This window comes from Alligator sinensis, unplaced genomic scaffold, assembly GCF_000455745.1.
Source record: "Alligator sinensis unplaced genomic scaffold, ASM45574v1 scaffold1411_1, whole genome shotgun sequence".
NCBI classification, from domain to species: Eukaryota; Metazoa; Chordata; order Crocodylia; family Alligatoridae; genus Alligator; species Alligator sinensis.
This window is the reverse complement of record NW_005842963.1, coordinates 110970-127290: the sequence shown is the minus strand read 5'-3', so window position 1 is coordinate 127290 and position 16321 is coordinate 110970. Positions and strand designations below refer to the sequence as shown.

The 16321-nt window shown below is 51.6% G+C and overlaps 1 pseudogene; it reads right to left on the bottom strand.

Annotated features, from left to right (window-relative positions):
* Positions 1–2494: 2494 nt before the first annotated feature.
* LOC102379732 lies at positions 2495–16315 on the bottom strand (annotated as a pseudogene).
* Between the last annotated feature and the right edge of the window lie 6 nt (positions 16316–16321).

Below are 16321 nucleotides of genomic sequence, written 5' to 3'. Positions count from 1 at the left end.
CCCTCAGCCCTGACCCCCATCACAGCCCCCTGCTCCACCTTTTTTGACCTCTGGCCACCCCCCGTCAATCGCCCTGACTCCCAACCCAGCCTCCTGCTCCTTCCCACCACCCCAGAAACGGGGGACAGGGAACCCCCTATGCTCAGTGAAGGGGGGCAGGGGTGGGGGCCTTTACGCAGCAGGAAAAGGAGTCCCTGATACTGTGGCAGGGGGAGTTCCTATATCCTTGGAGAATGGCAGTGGGAGCGGGGGTGGGGGGCCCCCTATACAAGGTGGGTCCCCATGCCCTGTGAAGACAGTAGGGAAGATAAGTGTTTAACCATTTAGCATTTGTCAGAAGATTTTAAAGAGGAAATTCACAAACATAAAAAGCATTTTCAAACTTCTGCACATCAGATACTGGCAGTAGTCGACATTTTCTGTCCAACTGCAGTCTGAAGCCATGGGCAGAGTGGATCAATGATAAGATAATACACCCTTGGCTCTTCCCATCCCTGAAGTGTGCTGCCCCCTGAGCTCTAGGACTGAATCCTGCCGGGATGCACGTCTAGGCACAGACACATTTGAGTTTGTGACTGAGACTGCAATGAACTGTCCACAATAAGACACCCCTTGCATTGGCCAAGGGAGCAGCAAGGAAACCCATAGAGAATATTTCCCAGAAGACAGAGCGGGTCAGAAAGGCGTCTGCGAGGGAGAGCACAGAGCAGAAAAGGAGCAGGGACATCCCATCAAGAAGAGACAAGTCCCATCAATGTGGTGAAGGAGGGGAGAGCTTCCCCTACTCCCCGCATCACTCCTGTTGCCCATGTCTCTCCAAGTCCTGCAGACCCAGCACCCTCCTGCTCTCTCCATGCCCAGGACCTGGCCAGAGACAGAAAGGCCAAGCCTCTGTGCCCCAAACAGTGATGCCAGAGCCACCAGGTGTGATCATCTCCTCCGTGATGGCAGCGCATGGGGCAGTTGCTCCCCCAGGGGCAGTGATAACACCAGGCCCTTCCACAGCCTCCCTGGACCCCCTCCACAGCCCCAATGGCAAAGGCTTTGCTCCCCATTGCTGTCTCTGGTCATGGCTAGGAGTCTGCTCAGAAGTCTCATGTTCTGCTCCTGCCCCTGGGGAGCCGAGTCCTGCAGTAGCCTCTGCTGCAAAGGCTGTGCTTTGGTGGCTGCTGTCTCTGAGCTCTGAAACCCCAGCACCCAATCTGGGGTCTCTATATCATACCCCTTCTGCTTGCTGCCTGAGCTGGGAGCAGCCCCAGGCACCTCTCTCAGTAGGAGGTCCCAGGATACAGCCCGAGCTACCTCTGCATGAAAAATGCTCCCCTCGCTTTTACACACTGGGATCGCTCAGGAGCTGAGAGGGAGGGGGAAACTCTCCCTCCCTGCGCTTCTCTCTCCCTGGAGTTAGCAGTGGTGGGGCCAGCATCCCCTTGCAGGGGCTGGGTACCTTGGGATTCACAGGAATCTGCAGAGCAGGAAGCAGCAGGATGCGTTTCCCCACAATAATCACGGAGCTAAATGGCTTTGGCGCTAGCTGGGAGGCCTTAGTATTCAAAGAGGCACCTCCTTCACCCCATCTACCCTATTTCACCCAGAAAAGAGACTCCACTGTCCCCTGGCCAGAGGTTCCTTCAAAAGGGTATGGTCCTTGTTGCACAGCAAGACATGGGAAAGAGGCCTTGAGTGGGATGAACTGCTCCCAAGGCTTAGCAACAACCCCTGGATTGCAGTGAATCCTCTGGAAAGGGAAGGGGTGGGAAGTCACAGAGATTTGCCCTGGAAAGGGTGCTGGGCCCTGGTCTGTTCCCATTACACAGCTCTGGAGAGGACACAGAAACCAACAAGGATCAAAGAATCATAGAAATTAAGAGCTGTAAGGGACTTCAAAAGATCAGAGTCCAATCTGCCTGCTCTTGGCAGGAATACTACTGAGATCAAATGATCCCAGCAAGGTATCTGTCCAGTCTCCTCTTGAAGGCTTCCAAGGTCAAGGACTGCATCACCTCCTTGGGAAGTCTATTCCAGATTCTGGTCACCCTTACTGTAAAGAAGTTCTTTACATCAACCTGAAACCAACCTCTAACAGTTTATGACCCTTTCTCCTTGTCCCCCCTGGAGCACCCTGGTGAACAGTTTCTCTCCCAGCTCCTGATATTCACACTTTGCATACTTACAGACAGCCACCAAATCCCCCCGCAGTCTTCTCATGTGCAGTCAAGAAATCATAGAAAGTTAGGGTTGGAAGGGACCTAAGGAGGTCACAACTACTCCAATGCCCTGCTCAAAGCAGGACCAGCCCTGATTAGATCATCCCAACCAAAGCTTTGCCTAGCCAGGTTTTGAAAACCTCCAAGCAGGGAGCTTCCACCACTTCTCTGGGTAACCCATTCCAGTGGTTTACTACCCTTCTAGTGAGAAAATTCATCCTAACATCTAACCGAAACTTCCCTTGCTGCAACTTGAGACCATTGCTTCTTGATCTGTCATCTGCCACCACTGAGAACAGTTCAGCTCCGTCCTCTTTCAAACCCTGCTTCAAGTAGGTGAAGGCTGCTATTAAATCCCCTCTCAGTTTTCTTTTCTCTAGACTAAATACACCTAGTTTCCTCAGTCTTTCCTAAGTCATTTCCCCCAGTCCCATCACCACTTTTGTCACCCTCCACTGGACTCTCTCCAATTTGTCCGCATCCTTTCTGTAGTGGAGGTCCCAAAACTGAACACAGTACTCCAGATTTTGCCTCCCCAGTGCTGAATTAAGGGGAATAAGCCCCTGCTCAGCACTTACCAGTGGCTATATTCAGGAAAGTGGACTCATACTGGTGTACTGAAGAATGAATTCACCCAGCCTTTGGCCCATGCAGGGTGCAGCAGAATTCAAAGGACCCAGAGGCTGGTCCCCAAGCCTTGACTGTGGGGAAGGGCTAAGAAAAACAAGAGTAGCAGGGGTGAAGGGGCAAAGAGGAAATGGGGCAGCAGAGGCAAAGAGTAGTTCTGAGGCTTTAGTAGGGAATGCATTATAAAGAATGAAATGAAGGGAAGCAGGACAGGGAGAGCAGCAGGCAACCAGTCGTGCAGAGTTTTGGAGAAGCTGCAAAGCAAAACCAGCAAAACTGGGCTTGGGGTGGGAGTAGGTGCTCCTTGCAGCTATCCAGTGGGCATGAACAGGCCAAGGAGAAAGCTGATACTGTGGGGAGGAAAGGCAAGGTCAAGGTGGATAGCAGTGAATACTTCCCCAGCCATAAAGAACCTCCTTACAACTCAAGAGTCTCAGATACCAGAAGCCTGGGAACAGGAAGGAGGACAAAGCTGGAAGGTGGCCAAGGACAATCTCTGGGTGTCATTTGGAGATGTGTGTCTTAGGGAGGGCACCCTATTGTGAAGGTATTTGTTCCCCCCTAGGAAGAACAGGCAGCTTTTAGACTTTTAGAGAATGATGGGGAACGCATAGGCTCCAAGGAGGATGCAAAGATTGTCTCAACACAGCTTCCCCAGCATTTGGGCTGGCCTCTGCTTGAGGCATTTCCTCTTAGCCCCTGCTCCCAATCAAACCTTGGGGACTAGCCTCTGGGTCCCTTGGGTTCTGCAGCACCCTACATGAGCTGAAGGCTGGGTGAATTCTTTCTTCAGTACACCAGCATGGGCCTGCTTTCCTTATTGCAGCTAGTCGTGGGTGCTGAGCAGGTAGGCACCACCAAACCCTTCATGTATTGCTGACTGAATTATGGATACTCCCGGGTGTGAATGCGCTGGTGCCAGGCCAGGCTAGAGGAGTGGCTGAAGCTTTTCCCACACTCAGAGCACTGATGTGGCTTCTCCCCCGTGTGGATGCGCTGATGCTGTACCAGGTAGCAAGAACGGGTGAAGCTTTTTCCACACTCAAAGCACTGATGTGGTTTCTCTCCCGTGTGGGTGCGCTGGTGCTGGGCCAAGTGGGAGGACTGGGTAAAGCTCTTCCCACACACAGAGCACTGATATGGCTTCTCCCCTGTGTGGATGCGCTGGTGCTGGGCCAAGCTGAAGAACTGGGTGAAGCTCTTCCCACACACAGAGCACTCATATGGTTTCTGCCCCGTGTGGATACGTTGGTGCTGGGCCAGATTGGAGGAGTTGGTGAAGCTTTTCCCACACTCCAAGCACTGGTGCGGCTTCTCCCCTGTGTGCATGCGCTGGTGCTGGGCCAGGTGGGAGGACTGGGTAAAGCTCTTCCCGCACTCAGAGCAGTGATGTGGCTTTTCCCCAGTGTGGATGCGCTGGTGCTGGGACAGACTAGAGGAGTTAGTAAAGCTCTTTCCACATTCATAGCAGTGATGTGGCTTCTCCCCTGTGTGGATGCGTTGGTGCTGGGACAGGCTGGAGGATTGGGTGAAGCTCTTCCCACATTCAGAGCACTGATGTGGCCTCTCCCCGGTGTGGACGACCTGGTGCTGTGTCAGTTGGGAAGAGCAGGTGAAGCTCTTCCCACACACAAAGCACTGATGTGGCTTCTCCCCCGTATGGATGCGCTGGTGACGGGCCAGGTGAGAGGATTGGGTAAAGCTCTTCCCACACACAGAGCAGTGATGTGGCTTCTCCCCCGTGTGGATGCGCTGGTGTTGGGCCAGGTTGTAGGGGTTGGTGAAGCTCTTCCCACACTCTGAGCACTGATGTGGCTTCTCCCCCATGTGGATATGCTGGTGCCGAGCCAGGCTGGAGGACTGGGTGAAGCTCTTCCCACACTCAGAGCACTGATGTGGCCTCTCCCCTGTATGGACAACCTGGTGTTGTGCCAGTTGGGAAGAGCAGGTGAAGCTTTTCCCACACTCAGAGCACTGATGTGATTTTTCCCGCATATGGATGCGCTGGTGCCGTGCTAGGTGACAGGATTTGGTAAAGCTCTTCCCACACACAGTGCACTGATGTAGTTTCTCCACTGTATGGATGAGCTGGTGTTGTGCTAGGTAGCAAGAGCGGGTGAAGCTTTTCCCACACTCAGGGCACTGATGTGGCTTCTCCCCTGTGTGGATGCGCTGGTGCCGGACCAGGTTGGGGGACTGTGTAAAGCTTTTCCCACACACAGAGCACTGATGTGGCTTCTCTCCTGTGTGGATGCGTTGGTGCTGGGCCAGACTGGAGGACCGGATGAAGCTTTTCCCACACTGACTGCACTGATACGGCTTCTCTCCCGTGTGGATGCGCTTGTGCTGGGCCAGGTTGGAGGGCCGGGTGAACCTTTTCCCACAATCTGGGCACTGATGTGGCTTCTCCCCTGTGTGGATGCACTGGTGCCGGACCAGGTTGGGGGACTGTGTAAAGCTTTTCCCACACACAGAGCACTGATGTGGCCTCTGCACTGTGTGGATGAGCTGGTGCTGTGCCAGGTAAGAAGCACAGGTGAAGCTTTTCCCACACTCAAAGCACTGATGTGGCTTCTCCACTGTGTGGATGAGCTCGTGTTTGGCCAGGATGGTAAAGCTCTTACCATACTCAGAGAGAAGATATGGCTTCTCCTTTGTGTGCATTTGCATGTGCCTGGCTAGGCTGGAGGGTTGTCTGAAGTTCTTCCCACACTTGGTACAGTGGTTTGGCTGCTCCCTTTGCACACACTGGTGCTGGGAGAGGCCTTGCCAGCACATGAAGTTCTTCCTGCACTTGGTGCAGTGGTGTGTCCTCCACCCCAAGTGCATGCTCCGGTGCCAAGCCAGGGAGGAGAAACGGGTATAGGTCTTACCACACTTGACACAGCAGTACTGACGCTTCTCCCTGTGCCTGTGCTGCTTCTGCAACAGGGCCGAGGACAACACAAAGCTCTTCCCAGATTTGGGGAAGCAGTTGGGGAGCACTTTAGAATGGATCTTGCGGTGAGCAGCCAGGGGTGAGGGGCAGGTGAAGCTCTTCCCAGACCTGAAGCATATGTAGGGCTTCTCCCTAGCTGGTCTTATCTTGTGCAGAGCTGGGAGTGATGGGCAGATAAAGGTTTTCCTGCACTCAGGGCAGGGGTGGGCTCTCCCCTTGGGCTTGGTGATGAGCTCCTGCTTCCCTCTGAGGCCATCTCCACTGGCGTTGTTTGGATGCAGTCTCTCTCTCCAGTGGAACTCTGCCTTGTGGTTCTTCAGGTCTCTCAGCTCCACAAATTCTTCCCTGCACCCAGGGCTCTTTCTGGCTTGGGTCCCTTCTCCACTCTCATGCCCAACTGGAGATGCTACCTGATTCACTGCTACATTCTCCTTGTGTTTGTGGGGCCTCCCCTGACTGTTGTGCCATTGGTCCTTCTCAGGTCTCAGCAAGTCCAGCGCACCCAAACACCCTGGGGAAGTCCATGACGGCTCCAGGTCTGCAGGCCCTTCCTCAGAAGCCTGCTCCTCAGCTCTGCTCAGCAGCCTGGCACCTCCTGCGTGGGGAAGAGAAACTCCAGATTAGTCCCTGCCCTGCAGGCAAAAGGCCAACACTGCTATTCTTTCTGCTGGGATAGGCCTCTGAGCAGGACTGGATATTGCCACCTGTTTCCTTAAGAAAACAAGGTCTTCCTTCCAAACCCCAAGCTCTGTGCGTGAGGAAGGGGCAGGTCCCTGTGCTATGCTAATGTTCCCTACTCCATGGATTTCAGAGCCAGATTCTCAGGCTTTGCAGCCCAGTTTTCAGTCTCATTACCTCCTCACCTGCTGGGACAAACATGTGGGACATGTGCATCAGAACAGTACATGAATCTGTGAATGACTTCATTCTCAAATGGGCTCAGGATGAAAACAAAACGATCTGCTTAAAGCACGAGTGATACTCTCTAGGGACTGCTATGTCCCACAGCATGGGAAGATGATGCCAAGCACCCTACCTGAATGGGTTCACGTGCTTCAGAAGCCAAAGTACATATGTGAGACTGCTCTCTAGTGCTCGCCCTTGATCTCTGGCAGTCTTGAAAGCAGCATTTGTGTGTGCAAGGGTAAACAGCCTCATGGTGGATTTCTGGGGCTTGTCAGCATTCGTGGCTGCATTAGGAGCTCTGCCTTACACTGGACCTGTTGCTTCTGTGGCACACGCCAGTGTTTCCAAGGGAAACCAGAACTGTGCCTAAAAATCGATGCAGCAAACTCGATTTTCCCCTAACAGCTGTAACTGAGGGGAAGAAGAAAGGAACAATTGCTTGACTCCATAGCTTTGAATTTCAGGGAGTGGGAATAACACCTGCCAGGACAAATTACAAGATAAGCTATTTTAGGTCATCACAAAGCAGGTCCCATGTCTGTCTGGGGATTGGATTTGGGTTGAAGGGATCATCACAACTCACCTGGCAGCAGCTCCTCTGACCATGAGATTTCCCCATGGTCCTCATCATCACAGACCCAGAGCTCCTCCTCTCCTCGCTGGATGCGGCAGATTAAGTCAGGTGTGGGACCTCCATATCCTGTTTGGGGCAATAGTTAGAGTGTTTGTGACTCGGTATTGGATGGACAAGAACAAACCAGGATTTGGGAAATGGATCCCATCAACTGAAGGATTCTACTAGGACACTGATGGACAAGGGAGGATGGACATTTAGGATGAAAGAGATGGCACTGCAGGGAGAAGCCTTCAACATATGACAATCCTTGTCACCCACGTAGTGGACAGATAATCATAGGAAACAAAGCACAAACCACTCGGAAGTATAAAAAAGGTAGGAGGTAGGAGACTGACAGTCACAAGAAAGAGGGGTGATGGTGCAGTGATCTATAAGGTACAAGAAGAAAGCAGAAAAGCTTTTGCTATTTTCAAGGTACCAAAATTAGGAGACATCGGACACACTTATGGATGGATAACATATATAACATGTATAACTCCATGTGAAAAAGTAGAAATGAGATTATTCTCAGTGAAGATTTAAAGCAAGGACTTGTAGCACTGAAAAGAATCCATGACAGATGGCTCATAGGGAAACCTTTTTTCTGGGAGAGAGGTTAATTCATCATCAAGAAGGCACAGAAGAGGATGATTTTATAACAACTGTAGATGCAACTAATGCAATCACCTCATACATGGGAGGATGATCCCAAGGCAGACATGAGTGTACAGGTTGGCAGATACCACAGGATTTATGACAAAGTTCATAGGTCTCATGGAGATGGACAAAAGAAGAAAAAAGGGAGACATTTTATAGCACATGGAATCCCATAATGTGGAAATAATCTACAGAGTTTCCCAAAACAAGGACAACCCTAGAATCACATCTAAAAGAGAGGACCATTCCAGACAAATAAATTGCACCAAGACTAGAACTAGAGATATTACCATAGTGAAAGCGTGATATCTTGTGAGAGCCTCGTGGTCCAACAGAGCGTAGTACTTGATGGCTTTGGACTACTCTCTAACTATGCCAGAAGGAGAACCAGGGGAGACATGGCATGGTAGAAATAAGCTTGTAGGGAATGCCTGAGCTATGCAGCAAAGTCAATCAACAGTCTTCCTATAATAATAATAATAATAATAATAATAATAATAAAGAGTTTGATGCAGATACACTTTGGGATACAGGGAAGGAGTCTGCACTTTCAGCTGTTGAAATAGTATTAGCCAAAAGCCAGTGGTTCCCAATCTCTGGTATGTGTACCACCAGTGTGGTGTGCAGACAACCTGTCAGTGGTATGCATTAATAGATTTATTATAATTACTTTATATGACAAAAATTTGCTGGTGGCACTTAAGGTTGTATCATTTTAAATTGGTGGTGCGCAAACTGTCAGTTTGGGAACTGCCAACATAAGCAAAGTCAGGTGGCAAAACTTGCAGAGGAATATATGGGTTTCATGGAGGTACTGAAGGAAAAATAAGTCCTCAAAAAGTGGCAAAACTGAATTTGGACCAAGATTCATACAGAAAAGATAAAGCACAGTATAAAGGGGAACAGACAGAAGTAGCACTGAATTCCTCGCATCCAGGGCTGTCCCTGGTGGGGGGCAAATCAGGGCGACCACCCTGGGACCCCGCGGTCAATGCCGTATAGGCCCCACTGCGGCCGCCACGCGCCACCACTGCCGAGCTCCAGACTGTGCCCCGCAAAGCAGCAGCTGGCGCTGGAGGCAAATTGCCAGGGCAGGCGGGGAGCTCGCACCGGCGAGGAATCCCTGCACTGCCCTGCTGTCCTCATCCACACCGGGTTGCGCCCGCTGGCTCCAGAAGCAGGGCACCCTCTTGAGCCTGCAGCCTGCACCTGCCCCGGGTACAGATCTGGGAGGCGTGGGTCCCCCCTGCTCCCTGGGAGTGCGTGCGGCAGTGGGGAACTGGCCCTCTCCCTCCCCCAGATGAGCCACCCGCAGCCCTATCCTGCTCCCTGCTGGGGCTCTGCAGCCACACATTGGAGCCCTGGGCCCCAAGCCCCACCCGGCTGGGCAGCAGCTCCAGCCCTGCCCAGCAACCTCCCTCCATATGGGGGCCTCAATCCCCTTCTTCCCCCCACACGTTCCTGCTGGAGCTGCTCTGCAATCAGAGCTGGAGTTGGGAGGCAGCTCCCTGCTGCCAGGTTAGGGGGGCATTGTCCCAGCCCAGACTCTGCCACTGAAGTGCAGCCCAGCAGCAGGCAGTGACTGGGGGCAGGAAGCAATCTCCCAGGCTCTGCTCTGATTGCAGAGCCGGGGCCAGGAGCTCCATGCTGCCAGGAGAGAAAGACATTGTCTCAGCTTGGGATCTGCCACTGGAGAGCACCCCGGCAACAGGAAGCTTTTGGGGGCAGCAACCTCCTGATCCTTGCTGCTCGGCTGACTGGGAGCAAATTTGTTCCCAGTCAGCTGTCTGTCTACATGTGCCCTGCTGCACAATAGCTACTCTGCAGTTAAATCTGCTACCTGCATTTGCATGTAGCAAATTAACCATGGAGTAGACCAATGTAGATCAGTTCACTCTGCAATAAACATCTACATGTGCAGATAGTGACATTTACTGTGCAGTAAATTGGTCTACTAAGCAGTAAAGTGTCTTGTGTACAAGCGCTCACTAAATTAAATTTGGAATTCCAGGGGACAGTGCAGAGCAAATTAGGAGAGTAGTAAACTGAAAAAGTGGGTAAACAGGAGAGATGCATACTTAGTCTGTGAAAGATCCAGAAACACTAGGAAAGTAACGGGATGGGAATTACAGTATTTCATCTAGAAAAGGAACAGGATAAGAGATTGGAAGTGAAAGGTAACTAATATAATATCACATTCCTTGTTCAGAGATAGGTAGTAAATACCAAAGCACCAATGACTGGAGAACAATTACTTAGACACTCCTTGAAAAAAAGATAAGGAAAAAGTTACTGCAGCTAGACTCAAGAGGACCACTAACATGAGTAATAATCAGTGTGTTTTTAGAAATGTGCAAAAATCCTTTGACAATCAAGATGATTACAGAAAAGAATAAAAAGCCCTATATGGTCTTTTTTCAGCTAGAAAAAGCATTTGAGAACTTCCCTAAGGAAATCCATAAGGGGAAATGGAGCTGAAAAAAGCACCAGAAAGCAAGCTGACCCAGTAAAAGTTAAGTACGTCAAACCTCCACACAAGCCGGAACAAGCCCTCATATTAGAGATCCTCTGGAAATGAAACCTGGCTTGAACTAGGCCCTGCACTGAGCTCAGTCCTTTTTATCCGTGATGGACATCTAACATGCAGAAGGAGTTTAGGAGGAGGACAAGGAAACGTTTGAGAATGGCAATGGGAGCTTGAGAGCACAGGTCTCAAAGCAAGTACAGCAAAGCCAGAGTCGGGGGTCTGTGGAAATGAAGATGTGAGGAAGGATGGTGGGCAAAAGCTTCCGGTGACTCCTTCCTAGAAGTACCTGGGCTCCATCACGTGTATGTATGTCACTAAAGAAAGAGGTGAGGAAATGCAAAATCCATGTTGTAGCAGCCTAGGCTGATAAGACTTCCATTAACTTCTGCCTGGTAAGAACCGAAGGAGGAGAAAGAGGATTTAGACAGCACTGCATCCAGCACACTTGGATTCTTAAAGGTGTTTGGACCGGAGACGCTAGGCCAAAGAGGGAGGAAATCAGAATAATTCTACAAGGAAGAGCTGTAAGTCAATTTTTATGGACAATGAATTAGAGATGATGTGAATATGCTGAGAAGGCAAAAGGGAGATCATGCTGCCAAGAAACTGCTGAATATGGAAGCACCAGGAGTTACAAGAATAGAGAAGACTCAAGGGAAGGCAGCTGAATCAAATGAAGGAGGACATATCGATATGAAATGTGAGAGAGTCCTGATCACTGACAGAGCACTGGGGAGGAAAAAGATTTAAACCACCAGCCAAAAGTTTATGAAGTTTGAAAAACATGGAGAAGACAGGATACTTCAGAGTTCACATAGCACTAGGGATAACCAAGTACCAGAGCTTTACCCAGGGAAATGAGGGCTTGGTAATTCCTCAGCATCTGGTCCCGGTAAAGCACCTTGTCTTCATCCTCCAGCAGCTCCCACTCCTTCCGGGTGAAATGCAGGGCCACATCCTCAAAGGCATCCCAGAGCTGGAGTCACAAGCAATACACCATTAGTATCTTCTGTTTCAGGTGCTTCCAGCCCACACAACCCTATCTGCACTTACTCTGAACTACAAAGTTTTGCAAGCTTAGTCTTTGCAGGTAGGGGTACAAAATTCCCTATTATTCAGTTGTTGCGTGGTGTGGATATGGCTCTGTGGATATAGGAGTTAACATTTCTGCCTAGCCCATCTTATCCAGGGAGATGGTGCAGCTAATTTTAATTGGCATAAGTACTACCCCAGGGGAGACTCTGTAGTGTAGGTGCTCTACGTCATCCTTGGGAAGCTGTTTTCATGGCAGTGACGCACAGTGATCCCTGCATGGGAGAGGGGACCCCAAGAATTTATCCTTCTCCAACACAAACCACCTCAGGGAACTGCAGATCCTGGCACAGTGATGGCAATTGTTTTTTGGAGTCTAGGATGTGACTGGCTGGCCCCATACAATATAGGGTATCCTCCCCTCACCCCTCTGATGTCTCACCTTAGCAGGGGCTGGAGAGGATGCAAGTGGGAAATTGGATCCCCAAAGGCTGTGATGTGTTGGGGCAGGCTAGACTCAGAGCATGAGTTCAGAAATATATGGAAGAAGAAATGTGTTTTTCAAACTCCAGGAACTCTCATATTGCAGTCTCTGGAAATGGAGTCACAAAGTTTCTGGACTTTTTGGGGCAGAAGTCACACCTATCAGCATGGAGGGGATTTCTATGGATGGTACCAGCTCTGGAGCTGCATCTCCCCCCCCACCCCCACCCCCCCATCACACACTGGTATAGGGGGAAAGGGACTGGTCTTCATTTCACTTTCTTGGGGTTTACACAAACACTGGCTTTCTTTATCCTTGCACACAATTAGTTCAGATACAGGGACTCCCTATACATAACTACAAATGGCAATGCCATGGGCATGCATATTCCCCCCACAACATGCCAATATTTTTAAGACAGACCCAGAAGTCTGGTTCCTCCATTGGTAAATGGAGGGGATGAGGCAGCTAAGGTACATCAAGAACATCTTCATCCTATGGACAGGTGGGAAGGAGCCTCTAGAAATTTCACCAGGATTTTAACAATTTCCACCCCTCCCTCAAATCAACACTGGAATATTGTATCCAGTAAATTCATTTCCAAAACACCACATTATATCAGAAACCTACCAACTACTACAGGTAGCTTTCATTCTAAGCACAACACTAGATACATCGTTCAAAGCCCAGCTCTATGGTACAACACTATCTGCTTCAATACCTCCCATCTACGTCAATGCACACTTTAAAGGCCTGGAGCAGAGAATCCAAGTTAGAAAACAATCCCAAAACTGTAGTCACTACAAGCAAAACAGCCAGACTCAGCCCTTGCAGTCTGGTTAAAAGGCAGCCTCCCAACCTCAAACAAGCTACCTAACTCCCATTCATAACCAAGGCACCAGGCCTTGCAACAGATCCCAATGCAAACTGTGCTCCCTCCTTACTATGCAGGCTTCAGGGTCCCCTTTGTACATGAGGGTCTTTACTTATTTTCACCTGTCCCAGCATTGTCCCCACTCCCACCTCCACCTCCCAACCCTTTATTTGGTATTCAAAAGACTCTCTTTATTTGATAGTCTGGCCTGTGTATGTTCCTTCAGTGCATCTGAGAAATGAGCTTAGGCTCACAAAAACTTCTGCTGTGTCTTGCTATTTCACTTAGTTTGCAAGGTGCAAATCTACCCTGTCCTCTGCTTTACCTCAGACTACCACAGATGTCTAGCAGCTGAGTGTGCTCCTCGCTCCTACCAAACTGCATGCCCATACGGCTGTCTAGGTGCTGGCTGGGCTGGAAAGACCCTGCTGGCATCAGCTGTAGAGCCATGCTGCTCTACAGTCTAGACCAGGCTAGAGGGCAGTTGCTGGGTTCAGCTGTAGAGACCATTGCCTCATGCTTCCTGGTGCTGGTGGGGTGTCACAGTGTACCTAGAGGGTCTCTTTTTTGGTTTTCAGGTCTTAAAATGTTCTATTTGATTGATCCTTAGAGCCAGCTGAGACACTACTTCTAGAGGTAGAGAGAGGTCTGGCTCCATGGACTCTGACCAGGCCTTCCAGTGCAAGCAACCCTGGCTATCTGTACTGGGAGCAAGGTCCTGCTATTGCCAGCTCAGTGCAGTTGCAGACTCTGTCAGCAGTGAAGCTTCCTCTTGTCACTCTTCAGGTCTCTCCACTGCCCACAATTCTTCCCTGCACCCCTGGCTCCTCCTCACTTCTGCCCCAGCTTCAGTCTCATCCCAAAATGAACCTGGTGCCTTGCTTACCTCCAGGCTCTCCCCCTGCTTTGGAGGCATGCTTTGTCCTTTCTCCAGTTGGCCTGGTTCAGGCGTCAGGGAGCCCATTTCTCCCATTCTCCCTGGGGAAGTCCACCACAGCTCCAGGATTACAGGCCCTTCCTCAGAAGGCTGCTCATCGGCTCTACTAAGGGTCCCTGTGTGTGCAGGGTGGGGAAGAGAGTGCATATATAGGTTAGCCCTGGTGCAGCTGGCATGCGGAAAGCCCTGCTAATCTCCTGTACTGGCCTAGGACTAAGGCAGTTGGAGGCTTCAGTGTGTGGAAGAACGGGGAGAAAGAAGACTCATAGCCTCACGGCTCTTGTTAATAGACCTCCACAGGCACAAAGCTGGATGTGAGATCCCAAACCCTGTCCCAGCGCAGGGTGGTGATCAAAATAGTGTCAGAACCTGCAGGGCCATCGCTCCATGGGAGAGCAGCTCGAGGGACGCTGGTGCAATGTCACCATGACATGTTAAAGGGAGGGGGATGGGGATATGCAAGGTCAGTTTGCTCCAGGATGTGTGAAATGTTTCTGGGGCAGTGGGAGAACAAGAACAGCTGACCTGTGGGAGCACTGAATCTATCAAAAGGGTCTGGCAAAGTTTCTCCACTGATGAATGGTGCTTTCTGCTGCTAGAAAGGGTAAAACCACCACTCCTTACCTGCTCCTAAGGAAAGACTTCCTTCTGGGCACCAGTCTGAGGACCTCTTATTTACTGACCAGTCCCAGGTCTCCTCTGCTTTAGGAGCATCTGCTGCAGGACAGAGGCCTGGGGTTAAATGTACCTGAACCAGCCAAATGTTACTGGTGAAACCCATTGGCCTCACATCAGCACCAGCCTTTTATTGTGCTCCCAGGGGCATGAGAAAGGGCTGATTAGAGTGTTGATAGATAATCAATTACATAATTGATTGTTACCATGTTAGCACTACAAGGCCCAACCAAGATAAAGCCTCTCTCTGCTGGGAGGTGCACACACGTAGTGAGAAAGATCAGGGGTGCCCAGCCTGGGTGCTGCCCACCAACAGAGATCAGAGCTCTGCCCTACCCCACCCACATGGTTATAAATACCGCTGCCATCACAGGCAGGGGAAGACATTAAGCCTCTCATCCTGAAGGCAGGACAGCTAGTGAGGCACTCAGACCCACGCCCTGACCTGCATCCAGTGCCTGACCTGCCACTGGCTCCTTGGACCGGTTTGAGACCTAGTACGGCACTGCACAGTATGCACTGCTAGGTATCCCATTTTAGAGCACTTGTTTTTAATCTAAGATCTCACTCCCTTTCCCGTTTTCTTCTTAGATGTCCAACCCTAATAGGGAGTGTAACCGTTGCTCTGTAGGTATCAAGCCCATGTTAACCTTAGACATCAAATAGGCTGGTAAGCACCTGACTTCTGGTCGGGTGGGTGCTCCTTTTTGGGGACATGAGGTGTCTTGTCCTGAGGCCCTGGGGTTTCCCTCTGTTCTGCCTCCTCCAGAGGCCTGTCTGCAGGATGGGCCTTTGGCTGCTCCAGCCAGCAATCACCAGGCTCCTGCAATGACCCAGTGGGCTGCATCTTGTCTGAGGACACCTCCTCGATCTTCATACTCACTGTGACCTGGGAACAAGATACATGTTACCGGGTAGCCGGGAACTGGGAGAGAAAGGGTGAAAGGGAACATCCTGCAGACACACGGAGGTAGGGACGGCAGCTCTGCCAATCAGGGTGAAATACTGCTCTAATCTGAGGCTTCTCATACCCCACCTGCCCCGGCTGAACCCCCTCGGCCAGGGCCACAGCCTGGGCGCAGGTCTCCACGCCGCGCCCCCACTCCCAGCTCCGCGTCTCCCGGGGCAGGATGGCCAGGAACTGCTCCAGCACCACCAGCTCCAGCATCTGCTCCTTGCTGCGGCGCTGGGGCTCCAGCCGGCGCTGGGCCAGCTCCCAAGTCCCCTTTGCCTCCTGGTAACAGATGTCCTGGAAGCGCTGGCGCCAAATCTCTCAGGCGGGGAGGTCGTGCCCCAGTGCCGGCGGGGGGGTTGCCAAGTCCCGCTCTGCCTCAGACGGGGGCTGCTTCACCTCCCGGCCCTGCATCTCCTGGCCATCGACCGGCTCCTCCAGCACCTGCTGTCTGAGTGTGTGCGGTGCCCAGCACGTCGGGGAGGGGGACGCCCCATCGGTCCAGGCCTTGATGACACCAGGGACTTTGTCTACCCCCTCTGCTCATGCCTAGAGATCTCCTGGCTCCTGCTCCTCCAGCTTCACCTTAAACTGCACCAGGGCTGTGAAGGGAAGGTGCACGGCTGCCACGGGCTCCAGCTCAGTAGCCATTTTCTCCACCAGGAGATGTCTCACCCCAGCCTGGGACTTGTGGCAACTGCAGACACCATCCGGTCTCCGGGCCTGTCTGCGGGGAAGGAGCCGGGCACATCTCACCGCGCGGGGGGAGACCCAGGCCCTGCCCCTGCCCCGGCCCGATGCCCGGCCCCCGGCACCCACCCAGCGCAGCGCAGCGCAGCGACCCCTCCGGCCGCGCACAGCCCGGGGCAGGCGGCTGGCTGCACGCACG